The sequence below is a fragment of the Dreissena polymorpha genome, chromosome 2 (genome assembly GCF_020536995.1).
Source record: "Dreissena polymorpha isolate Duluth1 chromosome 2, UMN_Dpol_1.0, whole genome shotgun sequence".
Lineage (NCBI taxonomy): Eukaryota > Metazoa > Mollusca > Bivalvia > Myida > Dreissenidae > Dreissena > Dreissena polymorpha.
The window spans coordinates 86852441-86877286 of record NC_068356.1 but is presented as its reverse complement, the minus strand read 5'-3'; the positions used below and the strand labels follow the sequence as shown (position 1 = coordinate 86877286).

Here is a 24846-nt window from a genome sequence, read left to right as displayed (position 1 = left end):
CCAATACATCCGTTTCAACCCGACTCTATTACTGTATACTTACTATTTTTCAAGTTTCTATTTATTACCCGATAATCCCGTTTATTCCGTTTTTATCAATCTCTTTCTGGTAAATATTTACGATAAAAGCTTTCAGTTATTTCTTTAACGCAAACCGTGCCATTTTTTAAGTGACTATTTATAGATTTGATGAAATATTGCCTCTGAATATGCGTCAATCCCCTGACCTGTTGTGTGCTTGTTAAAACGCTCAATACACGCCATTTGTATGCAATGGACGCGACGTTGTACATGCTGCATGATTTTCGCGCTCTTTTTAATTGAGAAAAAGATTCGACACAAAATAAATTTGCACTGCTAATTTGAAGCAAAAATATTTAACGTTGCGGTAACATTTACATTCGGAAGTGTGTTTCGGATTAAAAACGCGTTAACATCGACTTACGGTAACAGGTTTCGGATTACAAATTTAATTATTCCCATTTGAGATTTCAACAAATATTAACCGTTGCGTTATAAATTCAACGATAATTTGTTTACACACTTTACGAGTCGAATAAATGTTTTGACGGAATTATGCATGAAATTCACGTTGTCCACGAGGATCACGGCCGGTTGCCATGATCAGTCTTCTAACTATCGATTATCGGACGAAACATTTACAAGTGTGCGTAATTAATTCAACGAAAATTTGTTAAAGCGCATTACTTGTCGAATAAATGTCAGAAAAACGAGGTGAATCAGTTCTATAAATGGACATGTTGAAATATACATGTACTGGAATTAAATTAATTGTTATCACATAATTGTAACTGGGAGTCATTTGCACAACTTACTCGCTATAATAATTAATTGTTTACCACTTGCAATTAATTTCTCGTATTAATACTGAGTCAAAGGTAACACTTGTTTACAGTAAAAAGGTGTGATGATGATGCCCGAAACCGTCTTTAATGTTCTGTACTGTACTAATTACCGGTTTTATATTACTCAAATGGTACAACTTCTTGCTGATCAAGATGCGATAAACTCTTACTTCATGCACGACGTCAATCAAAAATAATGGTCGATAGTTAACCCCGCCCTCATAAGCATTTGCGTAACCGATTGGACGATGAACTTCACAGTTTGACGACTGGAAAGTTACCAGATACATCCTTGTCAGCATTTAAATGACCGTGTAATGTGGCTAGAATAATCGATACGCGCGTCACGCTATTCTCTTATCAGTGGATTATCCATTATCCCGTGTGTTGTTTATGGCGATTACTTGTGAAAGTAGGTACCGAGTGCACTTTTAAAACAGGGAATATTGATACACTGATAGGGAAACCTTGATTTTTTTTGACAATCTCCACTTTCTTTTACTGAAGAATACACTGATCGGAAAATCGCGTAAATGGCCTGGGGAAGACCCTGGGTTGGTGATCGCGTGTAATCAATTTTGAAAGCGAAATGCGACATTTAAAAATATACTCATTTTGCATTTTAAATTGAATAATTAGAATCTGTGATTTCTTGAATATGTTCAAAAAAGGTTATATGCATTCTACTTGTAATGCCACCTTTTGAATATTGGAAATTTGATGTGTTGAATTAACCATTTTTCTAAACTTCTGTAATGGATTTTCTTTGCTTCATTTTTTTTTAAATGTTTCTTCTTTTATACGATTAGCTCATCACTTTTGACACTGTCCTCGTAGAATGTGTTCATTTTTTTAACATCACATGTGATTGTCATTTTTTTCCTCTAATCAATTATCATAAGTATGTGTCATGTTGTTAAGATTGTTAAGTTAACAATTTATTACGTTGGAACAAAGTACGGACGACATTTTTATGTCAGATTTTTTTGTAAGAAATAAACAAAAGCATGTCAATAACACACCATTGTTTCAAATCACCTGTCAATATTTTAAAGTTTTACATCAATTTGGTAATTGTTCTGAACCGCAAATAAAAACTCGATTAATTAAGTAAAATATCAAGAAATTTCATTACAATAAAATTAAATATGGCATTGAGCGATAGCATGTAAGAACAAATCCCCGTTTTAATTACATTTCTTTTAAACCTTGTCGCCATGCCTTCATAATAACAGTAGGCCGATCTGTGTGAACGATTCGGATTTCGTTATAATTAAGGGAAAGTTTTTGTTGATTCGATTATTTTACGACTCTCGTATAATTTTAACTTGAAAATGAGTGTTTTTTTTAATGATTTCAGAAAAAACAATGCATTCCTTAGCAGATGATTTTTGTCATTGTTGATTCCATGCACGTAAGTGAAACAATACAAAACTTTTCTCGCAATGTTCACTATTTAAAAACACAATGTCATGTTTTCTGCAAATATTGCAATCTGTTTACACAATGCAGTATATAAACTGAGCAGCGAACATATTAAGGTTGAGGGCACAGGCAGGCTGACCAGATATTTGAACATATGGCATATTTGGAATTGCAAACCAAGAGACGTGAGGCAGATTTGTTGCAAACAGTTCATTCATATTGTTATCAAAGTTAGTTATACCGCATTTATGATATTGGAAGACTTTTCTATAAAAACAAATTTAATCATTACTTTTTCCAGGATTAATTATATAACAATTGATTGCATAGGAAACACATGTTTACATTCTCTCACAAATGGGGAAGCGTATAAGAAGCATGTGTCTCATAATGTAAGTATTTGAAAATGTTTCTTAAAATTAAATTGGCATATATAAAATATAAAAACAATCAAATTTACTTAAAAACGCAGTAACAAGCCGTTGTCTCCAATGGTAAGCAACGATATACAGTATAAATGCAGCGTTGCACAAATAATTATATACAATATATTGACATTCATCAACAACTCTCCCATTGTGGGTTGTCACAAGAATGAGATCGTCTACGACCGAGAGAGTCTGAGAAATATTCAGACCATTAGTATGGAACGCCATAGCTTTCTAACGTTGTTACATTTCTTTCTTTTTTCTTTAGAAGGTGTCTTATTATGTCAAACCGTCGTGATACTTTGTCCATATTTGTTGTTGTCTTGTCAAAGCACAGTCTTATTATGTCAAAGCGTCTGTTTTCTTCTCTGAATGTGGTGATGACTTGTCTAAATACAGTCTTATTATGTCAAACCGTCGTGATATCTTGTCCGAATCTGGTGCTAACTTGTCAAAATACAGTCTTTTTATGTCAAACTGTCGTAGTATCTTGTCCAAATGTGAAATTGACTTGTAAAAATACAGTCTTATTATGTCAAACAGTTTTGACAAGTTTACACCACATTTGGACAAGATAACATGACGGTTTGACAAGTCAACACCACATTTGGACACGATGACAAAATAATATAATAGGACTGTATTTTGACAATTCAACATTAAAAGATGAAATTGAGACAAGATAATACGACGGTTTGACATAATAGGACTGTATTTTGACAAGTCAACACCACATTTGAACATAATAACACACGATTGTTTGACATAAGACTGTATATTTACAAGTCAATACCACATATTGACAAAATATCACGACGGTTCGACATAATAAGACACCTTCGTAAGAAGACACAATGAAATGCAACAACGTTAGATGGCTACGGCGTTCCATATAAGAATCAAACCATGACATATTGAGGGGCATTAATTCATACTTTGATGACGAAATAAACGGGGAAGGGTTTAATGATATAAGTGATTTCGATATTCATTATTATTACATGTACGCATAAACATCAGTTAAAAAATAATTGTGATAAAGTATTAAAATTAATGTAGAGACGCATAAAATATAAAAATTGGAATGGAACAAGTTATTCCATTTGTGGCTATAAGTAAACCATGGAAATTAAAATAGTGCTTATTGCTGCTTCTAACCGAGTAGATTAGTAAAAAGGTGTTATCATGCGTTCAAGGCTGTCTCGTTGTATTAATCACGCATAAAGATTCGTTCAGGTGCAAAGAAACTTCCAACAAAATGTATTGTTTTAGATATAAATTGAAACACATATACAACTGTTTCTTTTTTATACATATTTTAAATGACATCTGAATCGTGGCGTTTATAATTTTTTCAACTACTTGGAACAAATTGAAATAAATAATAACACCACGTGCAACAAAAACACCAATCACCGAAACCAGTCTGCCGATATTTGTCGATGATGCCAGTCCATACAAACGCCCATATTACTTCCGTCACATCAAAGATGAACGCAATCGACATACTATTTATTCCGCCTGTGCAATGAATGGAAACGTAAGGGTCTTTTATTAAGTCCGTAATGAGCAAAGCATGCATGGACAGTGTTTCGAAATTAGCATTTGTTATCAGCATTTACCGTCGGCAAACAGTTCTTGTGTAAGCTTTAACCTATCGAGTTTAGATATTAACAACAACAGAATATGTATATGTTGGTATGAATGTGTTATTGTAAATTATTATTATGGATGCATTATTAAATATTTTAGATTAACAGCTACCATGTCATATAAATTGATGAGAGTTTTATTTTATGCAGAAGCTATCGTGCGTTTATAATGTTTTCGTTGATGTTCTCGAAATCACAGAATCGGCGAAAATCTTGTCAAAATTGGTACTCCGATCACATCTAAATATTTTGGAAAATGCTTACATCATGTCATATTTAGTTTGATGTTGTGTCAAGTTTAAAACTTGTATTCCTAAGAAATTAACCCCCAAAAATCAAAACGGCTGTAAGTAGAGTTTAGAACTTTAGAACTATTGACCTTTCCTTTACCAACCTATGTAATAAAATGCAATGAAGGGATATAACATAAGACTGAATTATATTAACAACCAAGTGCCGATAATTAAAAATACACCAAATATATGCAAATAAAAAGTCCATCGCACCTCAAAATTAATTATATACATATGCGTAACAAAAACTGGTTTTCCGAATAATTTCAGTAAAGATTGATCACGCTTGAAGTCACGGACAAATTTCCTGACGTATGGCTTCCGAAACACAGATGATGAGAGTATAATGCTTTAATGGTGTCAATACCGATTTGTGAGAATCAACATTTGATAAGAGCATTACGAACATATTAAGATTGAGGGCACAAGCAGGTAGACCATATATTTGATTAGTAGGCACAGAGAAGGTAATCACGTGACAAACAAGATGGCGACGTCCAAGCCGAGGCAGGTATGTTTCGTCGTTTTATACCCTTTATTACTTGTATTATTATGTTTTATTTCCAGCCATATTAGACAGAAAGTTACTGACTTTTATTTCTAAGTAATATTCGCTCCATATCTCGACTTTACTCGGTGCAGAATTTCTTAGAGGGATGACCTAATTAGGGCTCCACTAAGAAAATTTCCACCGAGTAAAGTCGACATATAAAGCGAATTATAATACGAAATAAGCGCTAATCACCTTTTTACTGATATGGCTCGAAAGTGAGCGTCATTTAAAAAATAAACATAAGTAATAAAGGGTATAAAACGGCGAAAAATTACTGTCTCGGTATGGACGTCGCCATCTTGACTATTACGTGATTACCCCCTCTGTGGCATATTTGGAAATGCAAACATCGCTTGATAAATGACTTTTTTGCAAGTGACGCGAGCCATACGCACCAAACGGTAATGGTTCATTTTATATACATTTATGTCCTGTCGTTTAAAGGCAACTGATTTTAACAACAGAGAATTAGTGTGACTGATGTCAGAAATTGTTTTTTTAATAAAACAAATCAACTTGAGTTATGCATATTTTAGTCTGAAATCTTATCTAGAAACCGGTCATGCAATTCAGAGCTATTAATGTATATTAAACAATATCTTTAAGTCATATATAATGTGATGTTTGTCTTTCAATGATACAGTTATCTGCAGAATGTTTAAATGTACTTCAACTATTAACACTTATTATAATGAAACATGTTCACGTTATTTGCATGCTTTTAACATATCTTTTTACGAATAACATTTAAACGTTATGTTCGTTTAAAAGTACAAATGGCAATTAATAAAGACCACAATTATAAAATAAGTAATTTGATATATACATATATATTATATGAAAAACATCCATGCTAACCAGTCCTAACGATACAAATCGAAAAGCTAAAAGTTACGTATTATGCAACTAATTTTCCGATTCCGTATAACCATGCTATCTGGAATGTATTTTTTAGCACATCATAAAGTTAAAATAACTAAACAGAATCGATTTTGATTGTTTGATTTACTTTAACGGATTACTTTACATGCAATTGTATTTAAATCATTTGGAACGTAGACACCAATCTTACCACAACAATAGTGTTTTAATAAACTTTCACATAGCAGAATCACCTGACTGTACTGTTTGTTTGCAACAGCAAGACATTCACGAAAAACGCTTCCATTTAATACTCCATATTCACCCATTTTTTCCTAATTTCCAAACAAAAAAAACAAAAAACATGAGCATAACAAAAATTAAAACACATTTCAGTTAAACAAGCATGAAATCCACACAAGTTAACAGTCAATACAAATTGTCCACTAAATAATATCATGGGGTACAATTGTAGTTAGAATTGTAATTTCGTTTTTTAATTACACTAAACGTATATTTTAGGTGTTTTGTAGTATAAACTAAAAGGAATACTACGCTATTAAATTGTTCTAAAATATTATTAATTTCGCGGCTTTTACTATTTCGTATCACTCTAGATGCCCGCCTCTCGTGTGATAATGCATACACAAGACGGACATGTCAAATGCTGTTGAAACAATTTACTAGTGTAATATACGAGCTTCTAGAGTATAAAAGAGCCTATACCCACATAACTCGCGTGTATGTTTGTGAATAATTGAATTGACATTACAGAAATGATGTAGCAGCTAGATGAGTAAATGTTCATAACGATGATGTCATAATTCAATTGTAATTGGTTCTTATTCTCGTCGTTCAGAAAAAAATGATGTCAGTGGTTTTCATAGCGGCACTAAATACTTATAAAACGAAGAATGCATCATGCATTAGTTGATTTAGATATGTTTTAAAATGAAAATGAACAACAATAAAGTGGCACTTTATTGTTTTAGGCGTCTGAGATCGACGTGGTGTACTGGATAAGGTGTCTGCCTAGCGACCGGGTGGTCATGGGTTCGATCCCAACGTTGGGAGCGTTTTTTAAATTTCCCGTAATGACAATAGGCAACGGACTCGAGATCGTTTCAAGACTGAGGCTTTCGATGCAATCGAGCTAAAAATATGTAAATAGGTTTGAACTTACAATATTGTTTATTTGTTTTACGAAGGATGACCAATATATGAGGGTTGGTTTCAAATACTGTTAACAAGTTCAAGTTCAAAGTTCAAAGTTTATTGGGAATCGGCAATACAAAAATTAGTATTGCAAAGACAATAAGATCTGTTAAGTAGTATCATCACACACTTATGAATGCATGAAGCAAGATAAAGTGTTTATAATTGTCACAACAAAGTAGGAAATGATACTCAGATTCAACAACGTTCATATTGCAGCTTCGACAAAGCCTCTGTTAACGAATTATAATAATAAAAAAAATAAAACTCAAGCTATATATTCAGGCGTGAAATAGTGCTATTCTTTTTTTTAAATGCAAATATCATGCACTGCAATGCTAAGACGTTGTAATCAACGCGATAATCATGTTTATCCTGCCTCTGTTGAAACATTGATCTAATAAAGCAGGGTCGAATACATTTTCCTATCTCCGGTCAACAGGTAGTAGTGTATTCCTACGCAAGCCGTGACACATAGTTGAGTGTATCCTTTCCAATACACCACAACAGTGTATAATATCGGCTGCTATCGTTAATGTGAACAAACAAAAAATTCACATTCTCGATTTGCTTTTTATTTCTTCTCATATTTTCAATAGGAAAGTATTTAAAGGAACAGTGTAAAGTGGAACTATTTTTTACGTGACACAATCGGTAGTTATTCGGCCGTCAGGAATGTTGTGTACATGTAGGAGGCTCGACAATAATAACTATACTGTTATGTCAATTTATCATTTGTCTTTGATAAAATGTGTCAACGGCATGAAGGAAGATAAATCGAATACATGGTTGGTGCCGAGATGGAGAAAGTTAATCCGGTTCGGACCGAAAAAGAAAAATAGGGCGAGCTGCATTTTCTTTTTTCTCGCCGGATAAAGTTTCTCCGTCTCGGCACCTACCATGTTTCCTCTCTATATAAGCCGCATTGTTTTTGCATCTTACATATATTTATATCTTTATATATATATATATATATATATATATATATATATATATATATATATATATATATATATATATATATATATATATATGTATATATATATATATATTAAACATTCATATTAATAAATTAATAAATATTCGTAATAACATTGTAGGGCTTCGTCAGACAAGTTCAACAGAAAGGCGACGCAGTTGCTGTCTTTGTTTTTGTAGGCATATCATTTGACGGATTGACAATGATATGTTGAACTGCAAAGCAAATGGTGGTTCAATATTTTGTTCTAAACTATCGCGATATGAAAACATGTCAGATCATAAAAGATTGGCGTGCGGAAAGTGGATATACTGAAGTGGTTGCTTTAACAAATTAAAAGTCAGCGTCTCGCATGTCACTTGTGCCTTAGGAGTTTTACATTAATTTGGCTTGATGTTTTATCATAACAATTTACTGTTATGTCCTCTTTACTGATGATCACCAGTTTTAAGACTCAACCATTGATGTTGTTCATAATTTCGATAGAGGACAATATTTGCGTGTGTATTATATGTGTATATGTATTAAAGAAATCACTAACAAAATGTAATAATTTAAACTTGTTAATCAAGTGATGTTATTTTCCAAAATATATGTCATTTAATAAATTATATTCCATATGACCAAGAAGTGTACGATTTAAAAGTCTTTACGAAGCAAACCGATATTGATGGCTTGGTCAACGTGGAAACGGGTTTGAAACTCATATTCTTCAATGAGATAACATATTGATAAACTTTCAACTGACTTTGATCGTCTTTGATTATAAAATTGAAGTGTCACAGTTTGAGACAAAGTTGTTGAACTCAGATATCACACGCGGTTACAATGCCACTTAAAACGATAAAACAGAGGCTCACTCTAAGATTCACATGTCAAAGAATCGTTTATCGAATTAAGACGAGATAAATGCTCAATGACATTAGGCATGTCATTGCATGATCAGGTATAGTATTGATTTTCCCGTCAAAATCTAGGTCGTACTTTAAAAAGGCCGTCACACATTTATGTTTCCTTCTTAAGAATGTTTCGGCAAGAAATGATGAATCAAAGCTATACATTTAATATATATATATACACTTGAAACAATGCAATGATGTTATCTGTCAATTCATATCGATGAGTTATAATGTCCATTTGAAAGTTTGATAACACTTTAAGTTCCCGTATCGGAGGCAGCAATTTGTAGGACAACATATGCAATTATGACGTTTGACTTAACCATTTCAGACTACACAAAACCATGTTTACGTCGTGTTTCGTTGTTCGGTCTCATTCTATTTTGTAAGATTATGCACTAGTTGAGTCATTAGCACCGACTACTCGGTCTAAAATACGTACTTAAATGTTGTATTGTTGTACTACAGTGGTCATCATTATATTTTAATGATGTAAACTACAATAATGAATTGATAAGTTTCTGACATTAATTTCTTGTGGCGTTACTCACTGTTCTTCTCCTAAAATGTTGCCCAGTCTAGCCTGGTAAATAATATTTATTGCTGACTACTTAAATACTTAATGACCAGTCTATAGAATTACATATACAGGCTAGAATCAGTTTTGTGAATTTTATTCCATTGCTTACAGTTTCTTGTTTTTACTTCCTGTTGGCATCGCATGTATATCTCTCTCCGATAGGTTATGTCTACATGTATCAATTAAAAGTGCCTTTTTCATATTTTGGTAAATGTGTCCACTTAAAACTGGTGTTAACCACATATTTCTGTATCTCAAGTTTAGCACATGCTGTTATGGTTGAATTTTCAACCGTCTTGATTTTACCGTATCCTATGCTCTTTACCAGGTTACAGTCAGCTAAGTTTACAGGCTACGTAGCGTTCGTGATTGCTTTAAGTAAATCGAAATGTATTAAAATCGAGAAGGAAGAACATGCTCATTTGGAGTGTTTATATTGTCAAATATTATTTTTGTTAGTTAATATTGTGTTAGTTAATCTTGCCTAGAACTTGTATTTTTGTGGCAATACTTCTGAGCACCTATGAAGGGCACAGTGATTTATTCGCTCGGCGAAAAAAATGTTGTTGCAAGGGCATTGTGTCGTGTGTCGGGCGCACTGTGTTTTGCTCCTGGCACAGGGCGCAGTGTTCAATCGAAAGAAGTATAAATAGCTGAGATTTTCTAATACAAAACAATCCATCTTCAATCTTCTATACAACTTAATTTTGACATTTGAGTAAGTAAAAATAATAAACAAACTTTGTTAATAAAATAAAACATTTGAAACATAGAGTTAACATAGAGACTACTTATACATAAATTTATATTAAAACATGTATATTGCGTTTAGTTGAATTTCTTGCTGGAGTATAAACAATACGTTGACAAGTTATTTGGTTTGGTTTTTATGAAAACGTTTATTTAGTCCTTTGTGTAAACGTGCTGACTTGGTCTACTAGTATTTGGCCATTACTATATATATAATGTGCTTTGCTTAGTAAAGTCTAGATTCTATTTCTACATATTCACCGGGAAAAATATCAAACATTAAAAGTGACGACCATGAGACAATAATGACTCACTGTTTTTTGTTTCAATACAAATGAAGATATTCACGAACGTTTTCAATAAGTTTCTATTTCATTAGAACGCAAGTTCGTTCCATATGCACCTCTGAATTATAGTCAAATAGTTCAGTGCAATAAAAGATTTAGGTCAAATTTGGACAATCAATTCATTGAGACTGGTCAGTTTTTTAAACTTTCATAGAGAAACAGAAAACTCTATCTTGACGATCCATGCATTAATAATCTTGAAGCAGGGGAAAATTGACTGCTATGACTTTATAAGTTGTAATGTTTTGTTAACCGTTAAGGTAAGACATTGCAACGCTAAACATATTATTACACTTGTGCGGCCTTATTGGACCACCTGCTCACTATACTTATCATAAGAAATTATATTAAGGAACGAAAGATTTATTATCGGTGTACATCCTCTTTCCTTTCTAATCCCGAAGACGATAACAGTATTGAATACACTCGTCAAGCAGGTAAACATTATTTAAACATTAATTTATTGAATAATAAACGCTATTGTGCAAAGAAGTTTAATGGCGGTAGATAGTTGATTGCTTTAAGAGACACGTCCATGTTTAAATGTAGGGTTTGAAACGCTTTATACTTGTATACATTTCTAAGGATTATAACTATTTAAGGAATAGTATTGTCAGTAGATGTCTTCGTCATTATTGTTATGTCGCCCCTGATGTTTTAACAGAACAGAACAGAACAGTTTATTTAGTAAATCAAGGCCTCCGGCCAATAATACATGTACATAGCACAATAATATAACATAATACAATTGCAGAGTTGTGTCCATGATACATGACACAATAACATCAAATAATACAATTTTAAAAGTTGTGCAATTTCAAAAGCGCAATCATATGTTAACGACAAATAAATTGAGCAATCGTTATAAGAGTTAAATTACCAGGTTTTGTCATGAAAATCTTTAACAACACCATTTGGAAGTACGTTTATGTTTGGTTGTGGTAGGCGGACCACGAATTTAATCTGTAATTATTTAAGCAGCTAAGCAACTCTAATGGATATGTCGATTTAACCGCTTCATACGAAAATGGGTCTTTTTCCAAAAGCCAATGCACAGGCTCGTCTGAACTCATAAGACATAAGACCCGTTTTCGCAGAATGCGGATCAGTTTTAAACGCACGCCCAGTAACATGAAAACAGTATTCGTATATATCAAAAAGAAAAATAGGCTTTTCAATGCGGACACACAATAGACATGAAGTAAAATAGAAAGATAGTGTAATTGACTAACAGTACACGTAATAAAAACTTTATGAATAAGACCACTTCTGGTTTGCTTTTGTCCGTACTGTTTAAAATGTTTTAAATTACATTTGTCTTTGACATTATGGTTTTATCATACAAGACCCGACATATTTATATGTACAGAACAGAACGGAAACACAGCAGTTTATTTAGGTAAACAAGGCCTCCGGCCCATAATACATATCACAATAACATATTATAATACAATTTCAGAGTTGTGCCCATGATACAAAACACACTAACATAATGTTATACTCTTTCAAAAGTTGTGTCATCTTTTATTAAATATCATATCATACATAAGTGTGTATCGCCTGTAAAAGATAGAAAAGCTAACAAGCTTATTTCCTAATAATGTTTTTGTTTATTCAATATAAAAACATACAATGTATACATGTACATTATCATATAACAAAGTGATATCATGTTGCAACAATAATGTTTAAACATGTTATACAAGATATGCTTATATATATTTTTGACCGTGTGGTTTCCTTTTGATTTAACAAAAAAAAGGTTAATGTATTATTTTTCTTTGGAAGGATGCGAAAAAACACAGAAACAAAAAAAAACAACAACAGAAAAGTTATGAATAATGATGAGTTGCATAAAGTGAATGAAAGCATACTGGACTTGTTTATTAAAGTTTAATGTGTTTCCATTTTTGTTCAAATATATGAAGTGTATCATTGTTTAGGGCAATTTCTTTTTCAATTAGAATTTTCAGTTTTAAATAATTTATAAAACAGTTCATTGAAGGTCTTTTTCTGTATTTCATGCTGAATATAAAATATTTCATTAATATAATTATGTTATTCACAGCGTTGTTAACCTCTTGTATTTTGAAGGTATTTACCCCTACACTGATGCCTAAAAGATTCTAACATTTAATTGTTGTTTGTCTAGAAAGGTTGTAAATTGATTCCATAGAGGTTGAATATGTTTACCCTCCCAGAAGAGGTGTTCTATTGTTTTAATATGTTCACTTCACATATCATATTGATTCGTGTTGGATAGGTTGCATTTAAAAATAGGTTTATTTGTAGCTATGATTCTCTGGATGTATTTATATTGAAAGTTTCTCAGTGTGATATCAGTAGTTGATTTATATGGCATAACAAATATTTGTTTCCAATCAAATTATTATTATTTTATCATTATTTGAAGACATGATAATATAAAAATCGGTTAATGTCTCTCCAGATGAGTAACACGAATATAAATATAAATTCCTAATATTACACTACTTATCACAATGAAAAAAGCGTGGTATTCACAATCAATTATTTCGATATTGCCATTTGAAAAATGTGTACATAAACGTGATTCAAGAGGTAAGTTTAAATGTCTACCAAGTTCAATCTAGAGTTTATGATTACCACTGCGGAATTTTGCAAAAGCAGTTTTAAATTTTGTTTGGATGTTCAAGAAATGGTATCTCTCGGGACTAGGTGTGTTTTAAAGTATTTATAATGCTAACACCTACACTTGGAGACACTTCTAACGCATCACTTAATCATATCAATATAGCTCCCGTATTTTTGATCGGATTTTTTGAAATTTGGACCAAGAATAATTCAACACATATCTGATAACTCCTGAAAATTGAATTGAAATTGAAAAACAAAACAAAATGTAAAACTTAACAAATTAAAAACGTCACTTCAACAGTCAAATTCGCAGACTCGTACATCGTAAAATAATAACAATGTGAAAATAAAACGCATAAACTTACAAGTCTTAATAACTGACCGGCTTGCAACATGCCGATTGAGCAATTTCGCTCGTGAATATTCAAACGAGCCATAATGTTTTTCTTAAATTAATGTTATGTTGTTCTTGTGTAAAAACTTACCTAGAATTATGAAATTGAAACTAAATTGGAATAAAATGTATATCGCCTTTGACTACACTTGGTGATTTTTCTAACGCAACACTTTTAAAACTTACATATCTCAGTAATGAGAAAATATTTTTATTTAAAATTGCACTTGTGATCATTTGAGTACAGTATGTGCAAGCTTTCAATAAAATCATTCATCCGTAACGATCGGAAGCTTTAGCAAGTGGGAAAGGAAGCCTGTAAAATGTAAAGTGCGCGATTGCGCTCCTGAATATTCATACGAGCTATATTGTTTTTTAAATTAATTTTATGTTTTCCTTATGTAAGAACCCACCTTAATTTATTAAATTGAAATAAAACTAGAACTAAATCGCGTTTCAAAATTTTCACGTACACAAATATACAACCACACCTACCCCACGTGCTGAAGCGTCCAATCGTCACGGATAAATGATTTTATCGTGAGCTTGCATAGAACGTAGGCAAATGATCGTATGTAAAATTGTAAATCAATATCTTTACTCGTAACTGAGATATTCAAGATTGAAAAATGATGAGTTAGAAGTGTCTCCAAGTGTACTTGAATTTTGTATCGTATCATGCCAATTGTGCGTCTGGCAGTCAATAGTCCGTTGTTTGAATAAATTAATAAATAAGATGTTATCGCATATTTCTTGATTTATCCATGCATAACCAAATCCGTACGTAAAAAGAAGATTTTTTATTTTAGTGGCCCAACAGTCCCTTCCGATATCGTCTAGTGATACGAGCATTACATAACAGTTTCTAGGATAACGATTGTTGGGCATTTGCAGTAATTTGCACCAATACCTAATACAATTAATAAAGTACGAAATACACATAGGTAGTCTTCCACATTCTCCCAGTGCAATACAGGTGTTAGTGATTTTATTGAATTTCACATATTTTTTACAAAAAAAGATTATAAACAGATTCAATTTTTTGCCTAAATTCATAACCCAATACCTGAGAGCCATACCACAATATTGGTGTTATCATCGACTCGAATATCTTAAACATATGCGCTGGAGTTAAGTAACCATATGATTTTTGATACGCATATATTGAAAAAATAGCTTTCTGTGCTTGCATGCATGGCTAACTTATTAATAGCTACTGACCATGATAAGGAAAGCGTGAACATGAGCCCCATGTACGTGTACTTGGATGTTGGTTTAACCTGTTGTCCTCTTAAATACCAACGTTCGCAATTTTTTTAGACACCACCTTTACGAAACACGATGATTACAGTTTTATTTAAATTGACTTCCATTCTAGTAATTTCGCAATATGTATCTAAAACATTTAATTGCTGTTGTAATATTTGAACAGTTTCTGCACAGTTTGCTATATCATCTGCAAACATTAAACATAATATATCGGGTATTTGGTTATTTATAAAAATACCAGATACACATTTTTCTTTTAAAAGGGCAGATAAGTCATCAATAACTAAATCGAAGATAGTTGAACTTGTTTTGTCTCCCGGTCTGGTGCCAATGTTGCAGGGGAAGAATAAGAGGACATTCCCCCTTACCTGAGGAATTAATCTTTACACATGACTGTAAATGACTATACATTGACTTTAAGATGTAGAGGAACTTGCCATGTAGCCCCTTTTTTCCGAGACATTTAAATAATTCAAATTAATTAATATTATCAAAAGCCTTTTTAAAATCGACGTATAAACAATAAAACCGACCATTTCTTTTGTTAAGATATTTTTGAATCATTGCTTGAAGACCAAAATATTGTCAACTGCTGAATATCCATGGCGAAATCCTGCCTGAGATTCGTCGATTTTATTATTTGCTTCTGTCCAATCGTAGAGATGTTTATTGATTATACTAGAAAAAAATCTTGTACATCGTATTTGTAATTGAGATACCACGGTAATTTGTGGGATCGGTAATCGAGCCAGATTTATGGATTGGGCTTACAACACTAGTTGCCCATGTTTGTGGGAATACACAAGATTCAAATTTAGTGTTAAAAAGTATTCAAAAGTATGGAGCTATATCATCAACAGTATAGTTGTAAAATTCGGAAGGTATTCCGTCAATTCCGCAAATTTTATTATTTATTAGTTTAGACATTGCGAGATTGACCACGTCAATTTATATTTGCGTATTAAGAACATTAGCCGTTGCGTCGTTTGACACGCTATGACTCTCAAAGTTAACATTTAAAGAGTTTTCATCAAACAATAATTTACTGAAGTACGTATGCCATGTTTCGGCAAGTATGTCACAACTAGTAGTTGTTGTACTACTGTTATGTTTAAGAGTTTCCCAGAATAGGTCAGGATTGTTTCTACAATTGTAAAGAGTATTCTATTCTTACACAAGATTGATTTTGAATTCGCTTCTTTTATTCTTATAATCTATCAATTCATTGTGTGAATTTGTTATACGTAAACGACTTAATGCAGCATATTTTGAGCGTTTCTTTTTTTCACAAACTTGGTTCTACCATTCGGGTTGCAATGCATCAGCCCTAAATGTTGGTCCTTTAGGCATACATTTGCCAGCTGTTTTATATAAGGAAGAAATATATTCAATTGCTTCATTAATATTGATTGTAATTAAATGGTTAATAGACTCTCTATCAATCGCAATCATGTTTTTAAATAATGTTTATAAAACATCAGCTCGGTTTTCTTTCCAATTAAAGCATGTAAGTTTCCTCATTTCGCCGAAAAGATTGATTACTATTAACGTTTGTTGGTAATTTATTTTTCACTTTAAAATTACACGTAATTGGAAAGTGATCGGATTCATCACGATCTAAGACTTGAAAGTATTGAACTGTATTCATAAATAGTTCACTTGAGGCAATTATATAATCAACAGTTGACAGCCCATTATTAGAAAAACATGTATATTCTTTTTTACTATCGGCAGAAAAACGTCCATTTAAAAAGTGAATATCGAATACACAACAAAGATTGATCAATGAGCGCCCAAAATAGTTGCCTATAAGGTCTTTATTAAATCGTGTAATTTTAAAGAAACTACCTTCATATTCAACGTTACCATAAATATATTGTAAGTTATCAGATGGTATGTAGTCAAAATAATCTTTGGTTCTAATATTGAAATTGCCTGCTAGCAAAAGCAATTACTTTGGGTAATCTAATTTAATTTTCTCTAATGATCGTAAATTTGTAAAACGCCAGCCTGGTACTCGCTATAAGTGCAAATACTAGATCCTTCCGGAGATACATACCTAAAATATGCAATAACATTACTCATTGTATACACATTTGAAAAGGAAAACAATATTACTACACAATCTAGAAAATCTAAATATATCCGTTTGACAATATTTAATTATTCTATCTTGTTACTAATTAAGAAGTTAATACCGCCACTAGTTCTTAATAAGTTAGCATGCCTCTGTCGAACATAATCATAACATTTATAACCATGAAGAAAATTGTCAAATTCCCCATTTAAACTTACTCTATGTTTCACAAAAGTTTATAATATCAAATGATTGTAAAAAGTCTTTTAACTCACTGTTGCTTACGTGTTTATTTAAACCGGCAATATTCCATGATAGTATGTTTACATTTATGTACACTTAAATCTTCATTTTGGATTCGACCCAATTCCTATTCATGGTCACTGTGCGTGTCGATTTCGTCGTATCTCCCTATCCACAATTCTGATTGGTTATTCAGATGGTGCGGTTTGTCTCGGTGATCTTCGGTGACCAATTGTTTGCGTCGTGTGCTGTCAGCGTATACACCATGTGACTGTCCATTCAAAGTAGTAGCCAAAAGATTTCCTCTATAAGCACGTGGCTGGGTAGTTGTACGACTTGCGATGCGGTCAATTGATTGTGTATTCTTACCGTACTTGTATATGTCGTTGTTTATGTACAGCTTGTCATAACGTAAGGAAGCAAAATTCCCAGCTCGACGCTCTGCTATCATTCGTTCTCCTAGCTTATAACGGTGTAGTTAAATTCGGTCGGATAAATCACGTTGAACAAAACATGTTGATTGGGATGTCAATACTGATTTTGATTTGCTGAAGATTGTTTCACAGTCTTAAAACTTCTTAAATCTTGCAATAATGGTGCAAGCTGCTTTATTTCGGGATTTAACATGATGGGCTCTGTCAATGTCAATACTGTCTGCTTGCTCTCCTAGCCCGAGGGTTTTTTCAAGACGTTTCTGAGCTTTTGTTCTGTAATAGACCACTGTTCATTTAAGGTGCCCCCGATACCATTCAATGAAATTTTACATACAGCATCCTTTTTATGGCAAAATAAGCTCCGGATACTTTCAAGTCGTTCTTTTCAAATAGGAAACGTTGCCCTTTGATCATAAAAAGTAGTTTAATAACTTTTTTTAAATTCTAGAACTCAGCCTCCTTTTACTCAAATTCTAAATATGTATGACTTCAAACATATGGCTGACGTTGAAGATCGGGTAAATATTGTTTATCTTTAGCCAACTTTACATAATTCTCACTTGAAATCAAGATAACGGACAAAGAAATACCTGGCAATTATAAGTCTCCCAGTTCTCAATTTTGCTTGAGTTGTACATTTATTTTTTATAGACAAATGTTTATTTTATAACACCTACTGCATGAGGTGTGCTGTATTTATAGACACATTAAGTATATACTGCTTGACATAGGCTCTATTTATTGACGCATTTGTTGTTAACAAACCTTAAACTTTTCATCTGTTGAATCTCTAGACAATTGCATATTTAAAATACGTTTGTTAAAATTAATAACAAAAGGTAATGTGTTGGTATATCGATTTATTGGATTAAACTATTCGTTACATTGAACAAATATTGAATCTTTCTGCTAAACTATCCCTGATTACGTATCAATCAGTTTGAAGTGGTGTATTATTACTGCCTGGTCATTTTTGTTATCCTGTGTTGGGTAAAGATACAGATAACGACGAGGCTTATCATATCGTTTAAACATGCGTACTGAAACTTGACCCAATGTTATCTCTGCCCACACATTAAACACTCAAACATCTTACGAATTAATACATTTAATGAATAGTCATCAAAATTAAGGCCCAAAAGTCTATGTATTCGTATCTTTGGTTAAAACAATTTAGAGTTCGAGTATACGTATACGTATCAGGTTGCTTTCTAAAAGATCAAACTGACATGCAAACAACTTATGGTAATACCATGTTTAACCCTTTACCACTTAGATACGCTTTTTGGCGGGTTCGTAGTCCCTTAGAAACTCATATTAAATGGAAGATTTTTCTTAAAAGATTCAAATTTTAAAGGCCTCATTTACAAGCCTATGATACTGATGAGCAGCAAACAGCATAAAACCTGAACAAACTACGGGTTACTCGGTCTTACCACTTGACCATCATCATCATCATCATCATCATCATCATCATCATCATCATCATCATCATCATCATCATCATCATCATCATCATCATCATCATCATCATCATCATCATCATCATCATCATCAAGTTATTACTTGAAAATTTGAAAATCATGCACAATTGTTTTGGAAAGAGCATTTGTTTTATTTATGTTCAAATATAGTGTAAAAGAAATCCGATTTATATAAAACATATTTTGATTTGGTTTCAGCTAATTTTAACCTATATTTCTTGCAATAATTGAAAAAGCAGCCACATTGAAGGCAAACCGACTTCGAAAAATTATCTACATAAAGGAAATACAATCATACTGCAATCATATTTATTTACATAACTAACATTGAATAACATTAGGAGATTGTAATTTACACCCAAAGTAATAAGTAGGCGGCTAAAATAAACGTATATGGAAACTTCCAATTTAGCATAAGATTGAAAAAAACTGTGTCTTCTTTTCAAGGTGGTATCCGATATAATGTGCGTTTTTATAATGATAAAACAGTGTGTGTGTTTGGTCCATGCCACTGCGACACAAATAACAATTACAACTTGATATTACAATATTAGCAAAATGAACTTACGGATGGCCGTCAGTTATATGTAGCTGTTAATATTGTTTAACAAGTCCACATTCTACAAGCCTGAAGCTCTTAAAGTTTCAATAAACAGGCGAAGCGTGTATAGTTTTGCCTATCTGGCAAGTCATTCAGTTACCTGAAATGTATCTTCAAAATTGTAGATAAACACTTCTCTTAAAGTGAAATATAAAGCAAAAAGTATTATAATACCTCAACATTTCAGTCATAATACTTCGCTCTTTATTTGCATGTAGCATGCATTCAAAATGTGCAGTCGTAATGACACGTTTTACAAAATATATACATCCCCGCTCTACGAAAACGGTTTTAGAATCACCATAGGCGTTCGTTTGCCTGTATGTCGCTCTTTCCATCTGTTTGTCCGTCAGTCCACTAACATAAACTTGTTCAATTGTGTTTTTTAATCAACATTTTTTAACCTACAACTTTCAAACATATATTATGAAGCATTTGAAGCACTCTTTTCCCTAAAAGTAAGCAAAATAACTATGTAATATAGCTATATATAAAATATTAATAAAGATCATAGGCGTTATTTTGATATGATACGTTTTGAAATATTCCTAAGGAATGTTTTCTCAAATAACATACCTCCTGATTCAAACCTTGAATTAACACGGATATTTTTTATATATAACGATAGCTAAAAAATGCTTTGTTCGGCGAAAACCACTAATTTAGAGGTTTTATAGTAAGAAATATGTTATAAGTCCTAACTTTCCTTTCAGAGTGACACACCCGCACAATGCCCGCACACATGCCCGCACACATGCCCGCGCACATGCCCGCACACATGCCCGCACACATGCCCGCACACACGCACGCAAGAACGCGCACACGCACACACACACACACTTACACACACACACACACACACACACACACGTACAAACACACACACCCGCATACACTCACACACATACACACAAACACACACACACACCCCAAACACACATATATACACACCCCGCATACACACAAACACACACACACACACACACGCACGCAGGCACGCACGCACGCACACACACACACGCGCGCGCGCACACACACACACGCGCACACACACACCCACACACATACCCCCCCACACAGACATACACACACATACACACACACGCACACGCACACGCACGCACGCACGCACACACGCACGCACGCACGCACGCACGCACGCACACGCACTCACACACACACACACATACACACACACACACACACACACACACACACACACACACACACACACACACACACACACACACACACACACACACACACACACACACACACACACACACACACACACACACACACTCACCCTCACACACACCCTCACACACACCCTCACACACCCTCAAACACACACACACACACACACACACACACACACACACACACACACACACACACACACACACACACACACACACACACACACACACACACACACACACACACACACACACACACACACACACACACACACACACACACACACACACACACACACACACACACACACACACTCACACACGCACGCACGCACGCACGCACGCACGAACGCACACACACACACACACACACACACACACACAGATATATATATATATATATATATATATATATATATGTATACACATATAATAAAACGCTTTGATTAAATTCGCCATACCTTTCGATCAAATGCTTAGCGGAAGTGACGTTATATTATTGAACGTTACATTGCGCGCCAATTTTATTAGTCTTTTGTGTTTAGTCCATATGGTTTGAACGTTCTCAGTTTGCGCTTCCAAAGTTGTGCAATGGTATTCCGGTACTCGTCGGATCTATTAAATTTTTCTTGTCCCATGACCCGGAAGTCTACGACGCTGTGGACGTTTGTGTTTAAGTACTCGGCAGATCTTCTCGCTTCTTTTTCAACTTTTGTAGTTCTGTCTCGACGAATCGGCCATTGTATCCACGCTTCAGTAGGTGCTCTTTAATCTCATCTCTGTGTTTTTGTAGTCCGTCTCTTTCAAACATCGTTTCAGTGTCACACCTAAGCCGTACGGAATGGCCATCTTCGTAGACTCGGTATGAGACGAGTCCTTGTGCAGGTAGAGGTGCCGATCTGTTGGTTTGGTGTATAAGTCTGAAACTATCCCTCCTGTTCGAATTGACGTCATAGTGTCTAGGAATTCGAGCTGCTCTGTGGAGTAGCGGAGCTCGAGCTGCATTCGTTGATGGATTTTATTTGCAAACGCATGAAATGTCTTTAGTGCCTCCAAATCACGTGTCCACAAGCCCCACACATCATCAACGAACCGGAAGTAAGCTATTGGATGTTTATTTGATTTTGATTCTAGGTCGACGCGTAGTTCATACCTAAGTGGGATCTTATGGCAGTTTCTTCATTTTGCATGAAGTGTTCTCCATTGCATGAAATGGTGTTGTTATTTAATACAATGTCAATCATTATGATCATGTCGTTGGTTTACTACTTCCGGTTGCACTCGCCGATTGAGAGCTTCAGTTACTGCAGCACGGGCCTTTTCTCTTGGTACGCTGGGGGTAAAGAGCCTTCACATCCAAACAAATATGATGGTACCATCTGGTAACGGCTGCTGTATTTGTGTTATTTTACTTAGAAAGTCGGTTGTGTCTTTCACATACGACGGAAGTGACGTCATATGATCGCGCAGTTCATTCTCGACTATTTCCGCCGTCTTCTCTGTCGGGTGATTACGGCCGTTTACAATAGTGCGGAGAGACATCCCAGATTTATGAAGCTTCGGGTTGCCCTGAAGCTTACCGGAAGTTCCACCGCTGCTGGTGAGATACCTTTTAAGGTCACTGTCGATCGACCCCTTCTTGTATAGAGTATCGGCCACTTTTTTCACTTTGTTTTCCAAAATTCTTGTTTAATCATCCGTCACCTCGACGTATATGTCACTGTCCGACATTTCACACTTCAGCTTTTTGACATAGTCTTCCCTGTCCATTTTCACTATCCCCGACCCCTTGTCGGCAGGCCGAATAACGATGTCGTTGTCGTGTAGTAATTATTTGATTGCCGTTCTTCCGATTTGCTCTGATTGTATTTAAATTTTCGTTTTAATCCGCAAATTATGTCGTCTTCGACCGCTTGTATATGTGTCCAGCTATTTCTTAAGCGCATAACGCGTTCACACACTGACAAGTCTGTAAGTAATTTTCCTTTGTCTGTTGTTTTTCTAGTCGGTATGAACTTAGTCCTTTCGACAGCAGGGCCATCTGAGCCTCAGTAAACGTCTTCTTTGACAGGTTGGTAACAACACTCATTTTGTTTCCGTCATGTTTCGTCTTAGTTTTTGCCATGCAACGTGTGGTCTTCATTTCCTCAGAGGAGAGTATTGTTTCTTCTGTTATCACGGACGTAGGTCTTTCATGCTGCAGAATCAATTTAAAGTGCTGGTTTTCAAGCCGCATACAAATGATCTTCCGGTTTGGCGATTCTCTTTCTACAGGGAAACGCAGCGAACTGAATCATCCATAGTTTTATCGTTTCACGTATATGTCTACCATGTATTATGTTCAAGCCGCTAATATCTCCGCCTCTGTAGCCCAAGAGCGAGAGTTGCCATCGCTTTGTTTCATGCAGCTTATGTGTACACCGTTATCACCATCAATATAGTTCTTGTAAGTGGATTCGTTGTCCAACATGTGATTAGTAACAGAAGTTCTTACAAGTTCTTGTTTCTCGGGATCATCGATTATTCCTGCCGCAATACACCGGAAAAAGCAATTTCCATCTTTTTCAATCAAAAGAAGACACTGGTCGTCTGCACTTATCTTCCGAGTTCGAAGTAATTTGAGTCGTCTTTTTTTAGTTCTAAGAAGATCAATTTTCATTTTTAAGTCGGTAAGTTAAAAAAAGTTTCTTGTCAAATTGCGGTTTACTGATAAGTGATGAAAGCTTACTTTCATAGTCCATTTTCAGTTGTTGAGCTTCTTTTTAGAACACGGTCACAGACGGCGACACTTCCGGACATCAGACAAAGCGATACTTTGTGTAAAATGTCTTATACACTGGCGGCCTCATAACTATTGGTTTCAAGATCAATTTTCCATTTTATTTCGAATCCCGTAGGAATAAGTTCTGAAGTTATACAATCGAGCAGAAACTGTTTATGGCTTTCATATCGAGAAATCTATTCAGTTACTTTCTTCAGTCGCGCAAATTCAATATATTCCGTTTCGGGAAATGCCATCACGTTGTTGCATATAACAAAGTCGCTTAAGCCGTTTATAGAAAATAAAACGCTTTGTATAAATTTGCCGTAGCTTTCGATCTTTCGGTCTTCTTCAGCGGCATTTATTTGTGAAGCATATCATGTTTAGCAGAAGTGACGTTATATTATTTAACGTAACATTGCGCGCCAATTATATTAGTCCATATGATTTGAACGTAATTGAGCTATTTGATATATGACGTTGTAATAAAGTAAACTACTAGTAAAAAAATAACAACATGACTATGTGATAGCAACTGGATAGGCCCCACGACTAAAATTTCGTTATCATTTTGTTGAATATTTTAACCAGCGGCTTCGAGAATATTCATCGTCGCTTTTGTGATAAATAGGGCTACAACGAATCCAAAAATTTTGTTCGGATCCGAATCCGAATCCAAATATGGTTTCTTGCAGTTTTTCGGATCCGGATCCCTCAGATAAGAGAAAATTAGAATTTTCTGTCTAAATTAAAGTAATCAATGTTTTAGAAGTATTATTTGACTAAATACCATTTAACATTTATTAACAAAAAAACATAACACATTTCTCGTTTAACATTGTAGCGATGTCCAAATAAAACGAAACCTTAACACTTATTCACTTAATAGTTTCTCGTTAAAATACCATTTTCACTGTTCA

At 34.1% G+C, this 24846-nt stretch overlaps 1 long non-coding RNA gene across 1 annotated transcript in view; it reads left to right on the top strand.

Moving 5' to 3' along the window:
- Positions 1-24846, top strand: part of LOC127867941 (uncharacterized) — an 87851-nt gene that overhangs the window by 60692 nt on the left and 2313 nt on the right. The window lies entirely within an intron of this gene.